Source organism: Pyxicephalus adspersus, chromosome 4 (assembly GCF_032062135.1).
Source record: "Pyxicephalus adspersus chromosome 4, UCB_Pads_2.0, whole genome shotgun sequence".
NCBI lineage: Eukaryota > Metazoa > Chordata > Amphibia > Anura > Pyxicephalidae > Pyxicephalus > Pyxicephalus adspersus.
The window spans coordinates 129,022,240-129,041,697 of record NC_092861.1 but is presented as its reverse complement, the minus strand read 5'-3'; the positions used below and the strand labels follow the sequence as shown (position 1 = coordinate 129,041,697).

Genomic DNA, 19,458 nt, shown 5'->3' with positions numbered 1-19,458 from the left:
CTCTGAAAAAAAATTGATTTACTTATTTGTAAAATCAAAATTATAAGAATAACTCATATGCGATGTGCACTTTCGCTTCAGGAGATAGTGAAGGAGAGAAAAAACCCCAAGGCAAACGGTTTTTCGTTAATTACCAAGAAAACAAAAAAAAATGAAGAAAATAATGTTTCCCTTCTCCCAAGAGGCCTGCTACAGGTACACCATAAATCTTTCTCTAGAGAGGCAGGCAAACTGCAGACTATTTAGGAAAAAAGCATCATACTCTGAATGTCCTGTCAAAATGTGCTGATTGCTGCAGCTCGCCGCCGAGAGCGAAACTCATTGTAATAAAAAGCCCTGGACTGGAACATGGTGCCGTTTATGTCATTCGCCTCCCGAGTTGTTTTTGTAGTATATAAACCCAAAGCAAACAGCTGTCAGATTGAAAACCTCTGAAGAGTCCCCGTCAACAGGCATTGCTGAGCGGTGCTGCTTCACTTCTTTGAAGAACATGTCAGCTGGGTCCTGGCAACTAACAGTGGAGGCTGGATCTTAAGCAGCTGAGAGCACCAGATTAGAACAGCTTACATCTTTTGACTTTGTACTGGATCATTGGATTGAAATCGCTTTGATAGCTGCTATTTGAGGAATTTGCGTTTTGTTGAGGTCCATGAAAATATAACTCGAGTTTCTGCCCTTTTAGACTGGACCTTCTCCTTTTTATGAATAGCCTAATTTACAGTGCTCTCTAGGCCAAAAGAGCTAGTTGCAGAAGGCCGTACAGTATGAACAGGCTGAGATACCATTGCAGAGAGTTATGGCTAAGCGCATTTTGTGTTGGCTTTAGCATGAAGTTTGTGGATAAGTGTTACTGTAACATAACAAATTAGACAGAAGGAGGGTATCATAGTACATCATCTACCTGGATGTTAATATTATTAACTAGTATTTATATTTATATATAATAATACATATTACGCAGCGCTTTACAAAGTCCATAGTCTTGTCAGTAACTGAACCTCAAACGGGCTTACAATCTAAAGTCCCTACCATAGTCATATGTCTTTATTACAGTCTAAGGTCAATTAAGGGATAAGCCAGTTAACCTTACTGCATGTTTTTGTAAATTGTAGTACATCCATTAACTTTCAGTTGGCAGTAAGAGGCCATACACAATACAGTTTTTAGGGTGCATCTCATGACCAGATACATATCTCCCACTCATGTAAGCGTCACTGGGGGACGGGGCTAGGTGGGAAATTTAAAAAAGCAATGTACTGCTTTGACATTCAAAAATACAGATATAATTAGACCACCAGGGAGGTTAAGGAGAACCTTTTGCTCAGCCCAATCCCCCAACTTGTTTATACTGGTCTTTACATTTCCCGAGTCTAGAGACCCATCGCTAGCCGTGAGCACTGTTATCTAATGGTGGGAATACAAGGGGGATTGCCCTTGGGTAAGCCCTGACATGGAGTTGGGAAATGTGTAGACAAGACCAGCCTTGTAAAGTATACCTCCCATACTTTACAAAAAAGTCTGCCAAGAGATGCCACAAAGACAGCTATTGCTGACCTCTACCTCTGAAAGAACTATCATGCTGGCTTTGACTTCATTACTTTTTGGAGTCTGTGCCCTGGCTAAAGTAAAAAGGTAAGGGATTTTAACTTTAATATAGAATAGGAGGGGAAGACTTGATCTCTCCAATGATTATTTTGCAGCAGAAAATGTGGAATCAACCCAGGCAGAATATAATTATACATTTCCCTTTTGAATTACCAAAGTCTTTTTTTATGTTATGTTCTTCAACAGTTTAATACATTTTTATTCAATCAGGTATACGAAGACACATGTATAGAAGACACATGTATAATAGTTGTTGAGAAATCAGTTTAGTTTTGGGAATACATGTAACTCCCTTCAACAGCACTGAGCAAATCATTAAACTCTAGCATTGTCACATGGGTCAGTAGCCCCGTGTACATATATATAAAATAATTGGTACCGGAGATTAATAGGTGGAATGGTCTCAGACACAAATCTAGTGTGTGCACAGCGTTTGCCCAAAAATTTTATCGATCTGCTCAGTGGATGACTAAATGGGCAACTGGGGGCAGCTACTTATCCTACACAAATTTATTTTAGCAGTAGGTGCATTTTATTGTCATTTCCCAAGCCAGTTGACCGGTAGGTCATGCCTATAGGTAAAAACAATTATAAATTAAGATTTTTGAAATGAAATGTACATATAACTTATAACAGGTTATCTTTAGTAGGTATATTTAGTCGTTTTGATACATTTATATGGTAAACTGTGCTTTTAAAGTATTTGTATAGTCCCATTTTTCCTGCGTCCCATTGAAGAAATTTCCTTTTCCCTCCTATCCCAAATAGGCAACCACAATTGATGGGAGATCTCTACAAACTGAGGGGAATTCTTAAACAGTTGTCATTATAACGGGTGTCCTTAGTACAGGAATTTCATGTTCTGGTGACAACTTTACAATTCTGGATTTATAGTTACTTTTTATTTTTAGTAATAACAGTCACCAGGACAAATAGAGAGGGTGAATCTATCTAGTAGGAATATATTTGTAGCTTTGAAAACTTTTATGGAAAATAATTCTTATCCACAACTACTCTATCCAAAACAAAGTTAAAAAAAAATGGCTACACATACGCTTTAAATTAAACTATAAATCTTTTTTTAAAATAGTTACACATATGGCATTTGTGACCCCCTTTAAAGTATGTCTGAAAATAACCAACTTCCTCTAAAACGTTGTACTTCATATCCAATCATTCCATAGCTTTCGTATGTTGTGTTCAGAGCTTGTGATGTCTGTCCATGTGTTTTACATTTGTGATGAACACTAATACACATGAACATGGGGCATTCAATCCCAAAAAACATCAGAAACTGGAATAAAACAAAAGCACATTCTCTCTGCAATGCTCAGAACTATTCCATCAGGGATATTCAGAATTCACAGTCATTTGGAAACAAGAGACATTTTAGGCACAGATATCTCCTCGTATGTTTATTATTCTGCTGCAAATGCAGAAGGTTGGACATTGGTTTGTTCTGACATGTTGTATACCCTAGTAAAACAATTCCATATGTTGTGCATTTCAGAGGTTTGTTCTCTGATTCGGCATTCCAAACATCCTAATCACGTAAAGGTGGCTGGAGAACCCGCGGAGGGTAAGTATTCTACCCCGTGCCTTCCCCATCTCAGCCTGAGGCAGATCACATTTCCCACGCAACAACACAGCATCCAATTCATTTACAGATGAAGCGTAGTCACCTTATGTGCAACTGCATTGATTACAGGACAGCCCAATATCCCTGGAGTAAATGAAAACAGGCTGTCAGTGTTATCCAGCATGCCAACAGTCTTCTCCAATATTCCATTTCAAATCATGTGGCTCATCAAGAGGCCCTTTTTTCTGTTTTTTTACTCTGTAACAAGTAAAAATATTTGATCTAACTTAAAAAATATATATTTTATATTTATTAATTGCAGCAAGCAATGTACCAGATTTTCACACTTAGGCTACATACACGTCTGATGATTTTCGTCTGATACTTTCTTCAGGGCTGATTTCAGACGCAAATCTGGCATGTGTACAGCACTCGTCGATCATAGATCCATCCTGGCGGATCCACGGACGATCCCAATGAAAGTGAAGGGGAGAGAGCACAGCGGGGTGCCGCTTCACCCTTCTCCCCCCTCCTCTCTCCATAGAGCAGAACGGTGCTGTATGTACAGTGCTCATTCATGCATCGTGCAGACTACTGCTGTTGGAAAGGATCATGAAAGATATTGCACGTGTGTACATAGCCTTAATACTGTGCTGTGAATAGTCCTGAATAGCGGGGGATCAAAATAAATACCAAGCTAAAAAGTCACTTAAGAGACACACTTCCCTCTCTCGTATCAGATATAACAACATCTTAAAGTACATATCTACCAAAAAATGTTTTACTTTTCTGTTTTAGATAGAATGAGAAACAATTGGAACAACTGTCTGGTACTTAAAGCGGTACTTTACTTTACAGGTCCTTGATCGCTCCACAATTGTGGCCATTCAGGATTTCTTCTACTTTCCATCTTGCACCATCTTTCCTTCTTCTGCTTTCTTTATATGTCTCCACCCAGCCAGTCATCTAATGATCTGTCCAGCAAATCCCTAAATAATGTTGGGGGGGGGGGGACCATTGTACTGTCACTAGAAACAATCACGAAAAAGAAGCTTTCTAAATGACAGTATATACATTGCCCTAATGCAGAAGTAAACCCTGTTTACTCATCCGTCTCTGCTCCATGTCAGGGTGCCACTCATCCTTCTTGCAATTTTTAGCTCCTCTCAGGCAACAGGTATCTAGCATGTGTATGCAGCATTACACAACACCATATCAGATCTTTGTACAGAGCTGTATATGCCGCAGTGCTATTCCTCACCCACATTTCCGGTAAAATCCTATTTGATATTTAGACACATTAGTGTCATTTTGTTCAAGAATTGCTGACCTGCACAGCACACACGGTGATGCTGCAACCTCTCTTCCATTCAGTACATGACTGTAAAAGCCAAAGTAGCACAGCATCAAGTTAGTGACATTATCTGAGAAGATTGCTACAGTAAGGCCTTTTGTTTCTGAGCAAAACCGTTAATGTCTATATGAACATGCCTTGCTCTTCCTGCAAGACCGGCTGTAATGTGTGAACATGCTGCAGTAGTTGCCATGTGAACACTAAACTGAAATCATGACCTTTATTATTATTATAAAAATAGCCTTGGAAACAAAAAATAAATGTTTTGTCTGATCATCAAGATTCATCAGGAGCTCGGTGGCCATTTTAATCGGTACACCTATCTGGTATCAGATACAAACAGCTGCAATTCGTCATGAGATCATTTTAACAAGATGCTGCAAAATAAATGATGTACACATTTATACAAAATCATGCACTGACAATGAACCTGATTTATCAAAGCTCTCGAGGGCTGGGGAGGACATACTTTCATCAGTGAAGCTGGGTGATCCAGCAAACTTGAAATGGATCTGTTACAGGATTGAAAACATTAGCTAACAAATACCAAATTACTTTTAAGAAATCCATTCCAGATTTGATGGATCACCCAGCTTTACCGATAAAAGTGTATTCTCCCCAGGTAGGGGAGCTTTAATAAATCAGGCCCAATGTATTTAAAGTTGAACTCTAGGTACCAAAAATTAATGTAAATATACTCTCTAATGAGTACAAATGACATAAATTCACTTTGTGTGCATTAATTGCCCTTTGTAAAAAGTTTTTTTCCTTTATAAAAGTAGTGCTGGCATGATCACTGTGCTGTACATAGCATAGAGTAAAGATTTGGGAGCGATCCAGAATCCTAACCCATTACAGTCTGCCTGCAAAAAACTAGCGGGGGGATACAAGACCAGCCACCGTGCACAAGCAGAAAGAGCAGCAGTGATTGGACTTTATTACAGGAAACTTCTGCACAGAGGCACATTTTCTTGCTGGATTATTACACAGATGTAGAAAACAGTAAGAATACACCTTAAATTAGACAATGTATGCTTATCCTGGAGTTCAGCTTTAAGGTATATTTAAAGCCAGGAAAGCTTTATATTATAAATTTTTAACACATTTATTTCATATATCCCATATAAGAAATTTTCTGTTAACTTTCTGACCTATAACCACAACAGGAAGTAAAAGAAAGGGCCTGATTTATTAAAGCTCTCCAAGCTCTCCAAGCTAGAAAAGATAGATCGTTATGGGGGAACCTGGATGATCCAGTAAACCTCAAACAGATGTATTTAAAACAATTAGTTGACAAATGTTTAAACCTTGGGCCAAATCCATTTTGGGTTTGCTGGATCACCCAGTTTCTCCTATGATAGTCTATATTCTTCAGTCTTGGGGAGCTTTAATAAATCGGGCCCAAAGTCTCACCAAAGCAAGATAAATTCCGTCATAGACATTTGACATCAAAACAGGTGTTGCTGCTCTGGTGATCGTTCAGAGTTTTAGATTTTTTCCTTCCAACAATTTTCTCATCTTCAGTCAAGGGAAATCCTACATTTCCCATTGTGGCTTATTTTTTCTATTTTAGTTAACAAAAAATGGAGGCCTGACATGGTCTTTTGCCAGTTCATGAGGATGATAGGAACAGAACGAAATATACACTTTGAAAGTGATGAAGCAATAGAAACATTTTTTAGCAGCAAAGGGGAAAGAACCTCTACTAGAAGGTTGTCTTTCTTTCCAAAGCTGACTGAATCCTGATACCTTTTTGTACTTTGTGGTTCCTTTCTTTATTACTTTGTATTTTTATTATTATTATTATTATTATTATTAATAATAATAAACAGGATTTATATAGCGCCAACATATTACACAGTGTTGTACATTAAATAGGGGTTGCAAGTGATAGAAGAATACAGACACACACAGGAGGAGGAGAGGACCCTGCCCCAAGGAGCTTACAGTCTAAGAACTCTGTTGATGTGGGTGTTGTTGGGAACAACCAGATTGACATCCCCAGAAGTGTTGTTTCCTAAACCTTACCTAGCAATTTCACTGCAATATTCAGATTTCTATTATTAAAGGTTTTATTTAATTGACAAATTCACTTTATTAACTCTTTCATAAATAGGTAATTCTGAATTTTATATTTTTTGGTAGTAAGCAGTACAAGTATGATGTAGTGTACGAGAAAAGCAGTGTAAGTGGTTTTTCTATGGTACATGGGATTTGGTCATCTTTAATGGGCCTATTTAGAAGAGCAATGCAAAGTGCACTAACCCATAACAGCCTTTTTATATTTGAGTGTATCAGATCAAATAAGAGATGCTTTCTGAATGATTGCTGTCTTTATAGTGTTATCATTTCTGGTTGCAATGTGCTATTGAAGACACCCGTTAATGTGAATTCCTAAACTGCGAAACATAGATCACAATTTTCCAAAGTCATCTTAGTATTGATTAGGAAATAAGAAAATATGAGTGGAAATTAACTTTATTTATTCATTAGTTAAGCCCTGAACAGATTGTTTCATTATGTGAGCATTCTTATTATGACAAATACACAGCATAATTACACATGACTACGCTGATTAGTATTTATGAGTAAAATTACAAATCTTGCATTCAGCACCATTTTAACAGTAAACAAAGTAAATGATGAGGCAGCATGTGATATTATTTCCCCATCTGTCGGATAAACTTTTGAGTTCTGTCCTGAAATTTCACCCTTCAACCTCTGACCTGATTCTAACTGCGAGGGCCGGAGATGCTCTGCTTGCCCTAGAGGATTATGGGTCTCAGTGTCTTCCTGACCCCTACAAATGTATTCACTGCTGAGATTATTCAGATGTAGGCCACTGACCTCACTCCGGCAGTTTATTTGTCGCCGGGACATAATAAAAGAATATCTCTTCTAAATGATCCTCTTCATGCCACTTGTGCAGCTGTCCTGACAGACTGTCTTATTTTCTAATTTGCTCCCAGCACCCTGTTAGTGGGGTGTTCTGTGTAGCGTAATCCGTCTTAGTTTTATCGAGATTATAATGTTAAGGGAAAATGCAGTGAAAGACAGAGTGCTTCGCTGTTATACAAAGACGTGTATTTTACAGCGATAATCATTTGCATGTGTGGAAAGTTGTAGAACATGAATTTGGATGCATTCACCTAGAAATGTTGCCAAAAATGCTTTCTTCTTGGAAACCCAGAAGTAACTTAAATCTCAGCTTTTTCTTTTTTTTTTTTTTTTTTTTTTTGTGTCTAGCAATTTACTTGTTTTGTACAAAGAGCACTAAATGGATATTTGATAATGGTTTCCTTTTTTTCATTTACAATGCTCTCAGCTGTGTAGCATAAATCCTTTTTTGTGCATGTATTCATCAACTGCATGACTTGGGGTACTCGTAGGTATTAGTGGGGTGGTTAGGCACACAGACATGATCGGATTGCTAAGCACCCTACAGAGCAATGTATGATCCAACGAAAATGTGCCCTCCCTGTGTTTTTATCTTAGGAGAGGTGTGGGGGGTTACAAGTAAGGAGTTGAGAGAAGCCATGGCATTGAACCTTTCTGATGGATTGTTCCCCACTAGAGTTGTTAGTTGGCAGGGTCAAGCACTACTGCTGTCCTGTGTAAATTTGTATTTGTAGCTTTAGCCATTTGCAAAAGATATATTGGTCAACAGTTAAAACTCCCAGTAAGTTTTTTTTTGAGACTTGGGACTCAGTGCTGGCGTCCTGTCCTGTACTTCAACCGCCAACGATAAGTGTTTTCCTAGACAGGGGAGTGATACCTACCTTACTCTACTACCAAATACTATTGCCTACACTCTAAGGGCACCTTACCTACTAGTGAGGAACTATTCCTCCATTCAACCATGATAAAATACCTGGATGTACACACATTATTTAATATCTAATCAACACGTTACCTGATGATACTCCGTCATTAAAGTATCTTATCACTTACTCTACTCATTAACTCTATACTAACTATATACCCTCCATACATTCCTGGAATTCATAAACAAACTTATATCAAGCACCAGTTTCAAATATTTCAAGGACCCAGGGGTACCCCAGTGTGGATATTTCCTTGACACCCTGATACCTTGTATCTTTGTTTTAATATCTATATATATATATTTGTTTTGTCAACATTTTTGCTTTTGTATATATAGACTAGGAGTGTTACATTGGAAAAAGGACTACCTAGACTCTATATATAACAAATACAAAGATACTTTTCACACATGCCTTAGGAGCCTATCTTTCCCTTCCTCTTCTTTTTTTTTTTTATTTAGAATTTTGTGTGCAAACCTTTTTTGGAGGAGCCTCCTGCCATAGGTCCTTCCTCTTCTCTCTGGTGTAGACAGTCCCCAACTCTACATTCTTTCCTTAAGGTGGTGTGTCCATGAAAGCCTAGGGATAGGTTACATTCAGGGTGTCATTTATGTCTAAAAAGAAGCAGTGGAACACCTGGATGGGCAGTGGAGTGAGAAAAGGGTGACTTTATGGTAGTACTTAAAAAACAAAACAAAACAAAAAAAAACACCTGAAATACACTTGAGGAGTTTAAGCCTCAAACCACCCAAAAGCATAACAAACAAATTAGGCCATTAGTAGGTAACACCCTGGAGCAGCCTATCTTGATCTATCTATAATAACTATTATTATTATTTTAAATAATATTAAATGAAACAGTATTTATAAAACACCAAAATATTACACAGCGCAGTACATTTAATAGGGGTTGCCCTGCCCGAATAAGCTTACAATCTAAGAGGTTGGATCTATGTCACAAGGAGGAACCCTTGAAATAACTTTCAGAACTTAAAGAATGTCTGACAGTAATAACAACTTTCACAGCTCGTGGCTCATTAGTGTGGAAGTCACTGAGAAGAATTCCTCCTACCTTACTGGCCAGTGGGAAAAATTTTAACCCTTATAGATAGCCAAAAAGATCATAGGTGTCACTAAGGCTGCATACACACTTGCAATAATTGTCGTTGGAAAGGATATTTCATGAACAACAAGAGACTGAACGATGCATGAACGAGCACTGCACATAAAGCACTGTTCTGCTTTATGGAAAGGGGAGAAGTAAGGAGCAGCACCCTGCTGCATGCACTCTCTTCACTTCCATTGCAATCGTTCGTCGTTTGTGGATCTTCCAGGATGGATCTATGAATGATGAGCGCTGTACACATGCCAGATCCTCATCTGATATCAACATGGAAGTGATTATCAGACGGGAAACATCCAACGTATGTACGTAGCCTTAAACTGACCTAAGAAGCACAAACTGCTCATTGCTCAAGGAACCTCTGGAGGAACCCCAAGGTTCCACAGAACCATGTTTGAGAAACACTGCTTTTGCATAACACATGAAGCTTTGACTATTCCTTTGTAACTTTTCACAAGTCCTGAACAGGGTGTGTCACAAAGTGTGTCCCTCTTGAGCATGAATCAGCCCCTCAATTCTGCCAATAAAAAGACTTGTTACCACCTAACATTTGTGTCAGATGCTTTAGGTTTTACCATTTTGTAGATTTTCATTTGTTTTTACTTCTCCTATCCTTTTTTTCATGGCTGACCGCATAAAGCGTCACACAAATTTAGGAATAAAAAAGGGTGATATGTAAACAGAAAATCAGCAGCTTTACTTGCAGTACATTTAACCTTTGCCACAACCTTGTCTCCAGAACTTGAAGGAAGCTAACCAACCATAAGCAGTTTGTACCCAGCCTCTTGGCTTTGTTTATTTTTGTACAATTTTCTTTCTGATCTTTATATTACCAATCCATTCCATACAGGTCATTTTCATTAACTTACTTTTGGAACAGAAAAAAACGTTCGGCTTCTTGAAAACATTTATCAATCACGGTCACTTTGCATTTCTCTGCTGAATACTTTAAGAAGATTACAGCACAAAGTGCTAGCTCTGTGTCTGGCTCACGTCTGTTCCTGTTAGAATGTGTTTGAAAGCTGATATTAGTGATTACAGTTCCCTTCATGTTTGGCACCTTCATCTAACATTCACATTGTGGGACAGAGGTTTGGAGATAAAATGTGTGTCAAAAGATTAGTACCTCAAATTCTGTCTGCAGCGGTGCCCACTTTGCAAATTAATTGAGTTGTGTTTTATACTTCTTTCCCAAGAAGCACAAAAATATAGACATTTATTGCTAAGAAGTAAACTTAGTATACAGCAGATTCACTGCAAATTTTGCCCCCACTGGCTCATCCAATCATAATTGATTGTTCGGAAGGCCTGCATTGAAAGTGATTCAAAATTACAACTACATATACTTGATTGTTGGAACACATAATGTAAGGTTTGATCAATATTCACCAAAACATACAATCAGTCTTCTATGGTCGTCTGCTCAGTTCTCTTCAGATTCACTTTAGATCTGATTGTTTTGTCGGGTTGGAATTTAAATTGGAAGTGAAAATCTGCCGTAGTGTACTAGTTCTTGATGCTTCTTTAGCAGCCTAAGCCACAATTTTGTTTTTATGCAAAACATTAGGTTTTTTGTCAGGCATAATGAGGTTAAAAAGAAAACCATCATCCTGATCACCTTACATTGGCCATGATTCTGCCTACTTGTGAGGGTGAAAAATCTGGTATATCTAGTGTAAATAAATAAAGTTTTGGGGTCTTTTATGAACTTGTGTTGTGAATGTTTATAATACAGTTATCACTGAAAATGATAAACACGCTCATCTAAACAAAATGCACAGAACTCTGCCCAGGGCTACAAACGGGTTTAAGGAATAATAAATCTGAGGAGAAAAGGGTGAGTATTTTAATGTATGTACGTTTTTATTTTTTAATTGCTTATTCCAGAAGTAGCTGTACATTGAGTTTAGAAACAGGATTATATGGAGTGTAGTGGCTAATTTATTACCCATTAAAAAAAAACTAAGCTATATTCATAAAACAGAGAATCGGACATTCACTTAAGCATTCCTCCCAATGGGAATCTTCCAGGTCCATGTATTTTATTGGCAGTATTTAATTCCCACCAGGGAATGATTGAGGAAATATTAGATTCACATTGGCAATATGTCTGCCTATTAGTGAAATTTAGAAAGTTAAACTGGAACTCTGGAACACAGCATCTGTACTTGGATCCTCTGACAAGTTCTTAATATTGTCCATGTTCCCATAGTGGAGATTCTCTTATTGTCATGTCTTCTGAATAGAATAGATAGAAAATCTACTCTAAATGAAGGTTAACATGCAGTTGACAGTGTGCCTATTGGAACACAATCATAATTTCTTGTTGAATGTAAATTTTGATAGAGGTTTCGACCAACTCTGTTCACATGTACAATAAGTTCTGGCTGAAGTTCTGATTTAAAATACAAACACAAAATAAAAACATTACAAAGCAATTTAAAGTAAATAAAAAAAAACATATGCATAGGTAAGTCCAGTAGAAGTACAAAGAACCCCAATACCAATACACACAATAAATATCCTGGAAAGCGTCAGCTCAAAAATGATATTGCCATTTTGTTTCTATATTTTGTTTCTATCTTTTTATTATATCACTTGAGAAAAATGATGGAGCTATATTTGTACTTTTGTTCCTGGTTCTGCACACCTGCTCGATTTCGTATTTAATTTGTGTTTTGAAGAAAAATAAACAAGGAAGTGTTGAAACTGCAAAGAGGGACCGAGTTAGGATTAGGACGGAGTAATGACAATGGTTCAAACCCTTCTTCCAGGAAAAGGTTACACCTTTTAACCCATCCTGGATGTTTTTTACTTACCTTGTGAAACAAGAAAATGCTCATATGAATTCAATGCTCAGGTCCCTATTCTGAATCCTGAGGGGACATCTAACATCCACTTGCAAGTCCAGATGAATGGTAGGGCAGTTTTACCAATGACCCAAGGACCATCTCATAAGATCTAAGTCTTAAAAGAAGCCAGAGGTTGTTTTCCAAAGCTAAAATATCACTTTATGTGAACAACATAAAAAAGGTTAATTGAATTTAGGCTCAGAAAAAGATGTTGCATTTTGTTATTGTAAATCATCTATTTAGTGTTAGCATATTTTAATTTTAGGTTAATAGGTGCACATATTTATAATCTATATTTAACATACCTGTATTTGTTATTTATTCCTTGGGAACAGTTTTATTTTTTAACTTTTTTGAATGGATATTTGTTTATGCCAATATTGGTTCTAGCATAATTCCTTTTGAATGTGGCTCTGATAAACATTTTACAAAGGGTAAAAAATCAGGGACACCATCTGTTAAATCTGGATATAAATAAAGTTTTGGGGTCTTTTATGAACTTTTATGTTTATAATACAATTATCACTGTAAAATGATAAACATGTTCATCTCAACAAAATGCAAAGAAAGAACTCAGCCCAGGGCTACAAACGGGTTTAATGAATAATAATTCTGAGGAGAAAGAGGTGAGTATTTTAATGTATGTTCATTTTTATTTTTTAATTGCCCTTTAGTTAGGGGCTGTATTCATAAAACATTCCCTTAAACATTGCCTCATGGGAATCTTCCAGGTCCATGTGTTTCAGTGGCAGTAACTGATTACCACCAGGGAATGTTTGAGGGAATGTCCGATTCCCTGTATCATAAATTGAGCCCATGATGTTTTCTAAGATGACTTTCATTATCTGTTGCATCAAGTATATGAAGGAGACACAGGCAAATGGTTGTACATTTTTTCAAATTTATATTTTGGTTTACCAGCATCCTGTAATCTTTTTAGTGTTTATTACAGTATTAATCATAATATGAATGGTAATGCCTTGAAAACTTTGTGTTTGTGAAATATTAGAAAACTAAACATGTACATGACAGCAGTCATATTTCTCAATACATGTTCATGATTTACATCTTGCACAATGCTTGTGGATTTTTGTTCCTCGCTCACAATGCAGGTCTTCCATTATAATCTAGCTCATTGAAAGCAAAACTGAGTTTTGTCCATGCAGGGCAAAGTAATAATTTTATTGATGAATGTAAGTGATGAAGTGATGAATGTAACCTTCTCCTCCCTACCCCAATTCAATTCAACATCCCAGAGCAGCCAGTCACCAAACATGATTGCTTTTACCTGGAGGCGAGGAGGAGGATCTTTAGCCCTATGTTAGTTCTAACCAGATAAACTTGTATTACTTTTTACAGGCATTTTCTTTTTAACTTTGCTTGTGCTGGTGAATTAGTCAGGGCAAGAATATATGTAAAGTCAATCTAAACAGCAAGGTAGCTAACTAAGCTAACAAAGCAGTTTCAGGTTTACTTTAAATCATTGTGTTTTCCCATTTTACACAGCTATATTATTAACGCCTGTGTTTATAGGGTAATAGCTTACACAGAATAGATGAATAATAAAACCAATGACAGTTGGAGTGAATGACAATGATTATCTTGTTAAAATAGCACCTGTCAAGGGATGTGATTTATTAGGCAGCAGTCAGTTTGTGAAGATGATGTGTTGGAGAAGGTAAAATGGACAAGCGTAAGGGACTAAGTTATCAACAGGGGCCAAGCTGTAATGGATTAATGACTAGATCAGACCATTAGGAAAAAGGTAAATCCTGTGGGTGTTGTCAGAATGCAGTGTTAGTACCTACTAAAAATTATCTAAGAAGGACAGGCAAGAATCTATTATATGTTTGGGGATGAGGGCTAGCCCATCTGGTCTGATCTCAGAGAAGTTGCACAAACTGCACAAATAGCCGGTCATAGAAGATATGTGTTGGTAACACACAGCGCTTTGCAGCTTCCTGTGTTTAAAGCTGGATAACGACAATCACACTTTTCACCACTAAGGCTGCCTGCACACATTCAAAAATAGTTGTTGAAAAGGATCTTTCACAATCCTTTCCAAAACAAAAAGTCCAAAGAAGCATTGTACATACATCGCCATTCTGCTCTATGAAGAGGGGAGAGGGAGAGAGACAGAGCGGCACCCTGCTGCGGTTTCTCCCCTTCACTTCCATTACTATTGTTCGTCATTCATGGATCCGCCTGGATGGATCAGTAAACAACGAGCGACGAGCGTTGTACACATGCCAGATTCCCGTTCGATAATCGCCTCAGGGCTGATATCGGAATCATCTGACGTGTGTACGTAGCCTACATACACTTACAATGAGGACGTGGTCATCAGAACTGGATTATGGAATAATACAGAAGTGTAGCCTGCTCTGACCACAGTTTCTTTTAGATAATGTGACTGGCTGGGTGCATGGGCATTGTTTAACCAAGGAAGAGATGGCAGGAGGATACAGGCAGTGATACTTAAAGGATCTGCAGCCCAGCTATTGGTGCCAGATACCACAAGGCACCTTCAAAGGTAATTTTGGAGCCCATGCTTTGATGGGTCTCCTTTGTTTGGGTGGGGCAAGAGGGGTCCTATACAATATTAGGCAGGTTGTATTAATGTTTTGGCTGATAATTGTAAATGGGCTTACTGCAAACACATAATAATTTCCCTTTAAGGACAAATATACATGCATAAATTATACTTTCAGTATGAGCTGCATTTCTCACAAAAACAGAACTTGAAAGTGATGTGTAGGCTAAACTGACCCCTGAGAAGCAAATGTTAACCTATAAAAAGTTACAGGTGACATATTCAACCACTTTGAATGCTGAAACAGTAGTAAGCCAAGGGGAAGTTAAATAAACTTGGTACATTTACTATAGGTTAATAGTATGTAAGCAATCTATTACAAATCATTACAAGTCTTGGTTCAGATTCATCATTTTTACCCAGACGTAAAAAAAAATCTACTCTGCAAACAGTTTCTTACATCCTTAGGTTTTTGTTGTATTCTGAAAATCTGACACAACTATATAAAGAACACTTTTTTTATTGTTCTCAATGCCAGAGGCATAACTATGGAGGCAACCGCAGCTCCCCTACCCCCTTTCCATTCCATGCAGTTTTTCCATTTGGCATGTAGCACCGTAGCACAATACACATACTATGTGGTTTCTGTGAACGCATGTCCCTGTTCTCGTTGAACAGAGGTGAATGAGTCACAAGACTTGTGGGTTACAGGGATGCTGAATATTTTTGCATGAAATGTAAGCCAAAAGAGTGCAAACATAACAAAAGTTATAAAAAGTATATTTCAATAAAAAGACAAGCTTTATCCTTGTTACTAAAGACAGTTTGAGACCCATATGTTTAAGTAATAAGAAGAATCTTCTGCCAGAAATCGTGTAAGAAGCACAATAAGGCTGCCAAAAATGTTCTGTGCCCGCTATTCGGAGACTGGGAGCACACAATATGTGAAAAGATCTCATTTTTCTAATCTGTGTCAGTATGCTGCAGGGAAGCGCTCTATGAATGGTAGCAATTACCCGAAGCAAGCTGCTATATATGCTATTGATAATAACACTTATACGATGGAGGTGTGTGCTTATATCAGCTTCACTTTGGTTCTCTACATAAAATCAGCAGCAATATGCACAGTGTTTATGTTATATTACTGCTTTTAGCATCAGAACAATCAAAATGATCTTGTTCTTAAATTACCTCCATGGCAAAGTTCTGCTTGGAACCCTTTACACTTCTTGTTTTATATGTTTTAGAATACCAAAAAGGTATGGAAGAGACATAGACATTTTTAAACATTATTTATCCCAAGCCTTATAAGATTTGAGTCCATGTTATTGAGACATAGCAAACTAGGACTGGAAAGTTGCAAGTTTATAGCTATGTCAAAACTGTTTTAGGGTGACTCAAGGTGAACCTGTGTTATCGCCCAGGCTATCCATCTAGAAGCACCTCAGCAGGATGGGTACCCCAAGGTGCATTAATTTACATTTAAATCCAAAACGTTATTTGCATGTGCAGAGAATCCCCCCTCCCAACCCATGTGCCCAGGAGCTAAAAAATCTTTGACTTTATTTTAAGCCTAGTACACACAGGACAATTTTTACCTGCAATCTAATTTTAGACCAAAAAAAAACGTAGGAATTCATAGACAATTAGCAGCTGAATAATGGTAGGTGACTTTTTTGGGGTTTCCTATCGGATATGAACAGATTAAAAAAGCTGGTAAACATTGATGAAGGTACACATTGTGTTATCTGCAAATGATTGATCAGATCTGAACAGAACTCCGAGATCGGAGGGAACACAAAATTGGCAGCAAATGGCTCGTGTTTACTAGGGCTTAAATTCAGATCCTCCAGACCCCGCTCTTATCTGCCTGCATTGGGATATGATGCAACTATCTATTCACTAAATGACAGAAGTACCTTTTTATAAATAGTGACTGGCTCAAAGGAGAAATACAAGTGGAAACTATTTTTAAAAGCAAGTGGTAGACTTTGTAATATGTAATGTATTCAATGGCTGTTAGACCAAGAAGCAACATAACCACAAGAGAGTGCATTAGTATTTCTAGCTAATATCAAAACTGAACTGTAAAGACACTTTCACTGACATGTTCAGTTATGATAATTCAGATTAGAAAGCATTGGGTTCTTGCTATTGTGATGCCATAAAAATTATTTGTTCAAAAGTATACTATTAGTCTTTGATGGAATATAATACTCGCTCATCAGCATTTTTTCACAAATCTTACATAAACCAAGCATTCGCTGTGGAATATAAATGTGTTAGTATAAAAACGCAGCAGCTAAATTAGATGAATCTTCTAATCTTCTTTACTCAAAATCATATGCCAAACAAAACACAGTCCTAACTTGCCAATAAACCAGGAGACTTGGCCACAGTACCTAAATGTCAAAACATGAAGGTGATTCTGTGTTGGTGTTTAATTTAACTGTACCCAATATCATATACTTGTGTCTTTTGATTTGGATTTCATGTGACAGTGCTGTCCTGTGGAGTAAGTCCCATGCTCCTCCATTCCTATAAACATCAACTATTTTCTTTAGGTCCCAGCATTAAACAAATATGTAAGCAATATGTATATAAAACTGAAGTATATATATGTATATATATATGTATATAAACTGAAGTATATATAAAACTGAAGTATTTGATAGGGATGGTGGTTCAATCAAACTTGTAAACTGGTTGATTTGTCTTGAAACACATGTTCATTTTAAAAGTTGACATAACATTCCAGAATTTAACGTTTGGATCACGACAATAAGATGGGACAATCATATGATGACAGTACACATGAAGAAATGTCCTCGCATAACCTGTGCTGAGGAATCTATAACTAAATAAAATATGGTTGGCTACAGCAGTACCTGTATTCTTCCTGAGGGTAATATGTTATTATTTAAAGAACATAGAAGCCGCATATATTTATTGAGCAAGATAAAACAGTCTAACCAAGATAACATACAAAAAATAATCTTGAGGGATCTCACTTCAGCAGAACCAAACTTTAAGCTATAGGCCTTACCAACAACATATTCCATAAGTGAAATAAATAGTTCCAGTAGTTTCTGTATCCATTACTCACATTTGCTATTGTTCTCAATGTTAAATGTACTTCTAGCTCACAACAAGCATATACTTGTACTTGCCTCCCAGCTATAGCTGTCACTTAGCATACAGCGCCTTAACATAAACCCTCCCTAAAAAAGATAAACCTCATTTGGGGACGACATGTTTTCATTTCTAACAAACATATTTCATATTGCTTGTTAGAAACCCCTACTTAAGGTGATGTTTTACCCTACCATAGGGCACCTAATAATAATTAGGTCAAATGCATGTGTACACGTCATATCTGTCCACTTTTGCGGTGATTCTTTAGTCATTTTTCTTTACACTTGCAAGGTTTGTGCATTAATGGTGGGATTGTTCAGATTTCCATACATAAGACCTGTCTTCCTGTATTAATTCCAGTGACTGCATTGGTTGTTTTTCAGACCCTCCACATTTGCTAATAAACAGTGAAGTAGAACCTTAGTAGTTCATTTGCTTGAACACAATAACTTATATAGTTATCAGGATGTTTTTAAACATTTCGTTGTTAAATATTATTAACACACCTCATTGAATAATGCCACTTGTTGTGTAAAAGGTACTTTTCATCAATAGAAACACCAATAATGTGAGAACAAGGTAGATTACTATTGTTGACCTCCTTTGTTCCTGCTCCCAGCACTTTGAGTTCCTGATATAAATCAAGAAAGGTAAAAGGAGTAATTCCTGTAAACATCTGTACACTCCTGATCACTGACCAAAAAGTAATGAAGCAATTGCCTTTGCATAATAGCCAATAAAAGTCATCAATTGCACACATTAATATACTTAAAAATATATTTCATATACAATATTATATGGATATCTATAAACTGTACACAACCAGTGCAAAAGTGGTCATAGTAAAACCTTAGAGCAACCTTTCTAACATGGAGGAACCACTGTTATAATTACTTTGTCAACATCTTATAGTACATTATTGTAGTGGTAAATGAGAAGAATGCCTCTCAGATTGCTGGCCAGTAGGAAAAAGGTTACCCTTACAGATAGCCAAAAAATCATTGGTGTCTGTAAAACTGGCCTGACAGTCACAAGTCCCTCATTGCCCAATAAACTCGTAACAATTTCCAGAGGAACCCTGGTAGAGAAACACTGCTACAGCCCTACAGTATTTAACATTTTATTCACCTTGCAGTAGTTTCTTTGGAAGCACGTATCTGTCATCATCAAGCACTAGATGTATACCACAAGGCTAATACAATTTTAAAAAGTATCCTAAAAACTTTTTTACTTTGTTGTCAGAAGTCAAGTAGCCATAATGTCTCTGTGAGCAGTTAGGTCTAAGCCACAACAACACACAATGATTGCCCTTTATATTTAAAGTTCACATACGCTTTAAAAAGCTTCTATCAGATTGGTCAATAAAGGTTCTCTATACTGTTTTGTTTTTGTGGTGTGGTGTTTTTTTGTAAAACATTGTAAAATATGCTGGACCAAAAAACATACAGAAAAA

The 19,458-nt window shown here is 37.1% G+C and overlaps 1 protein-coding gene across 5 annotated transcripts in view; it reads left to right on the top strand.

Annotated features, from left to right (window-relative positions):
* The window catches only part of MACROD2 (mono-ADP ribosylhydrolase 2), a 1,216,811-nt gene that overhangs the window by 217,086 nt on the left and 980,267 nt on the right, over positions 1–19,458 (top strand). The gene's annotated exons all lie outside the window — the stretch shown is intronic.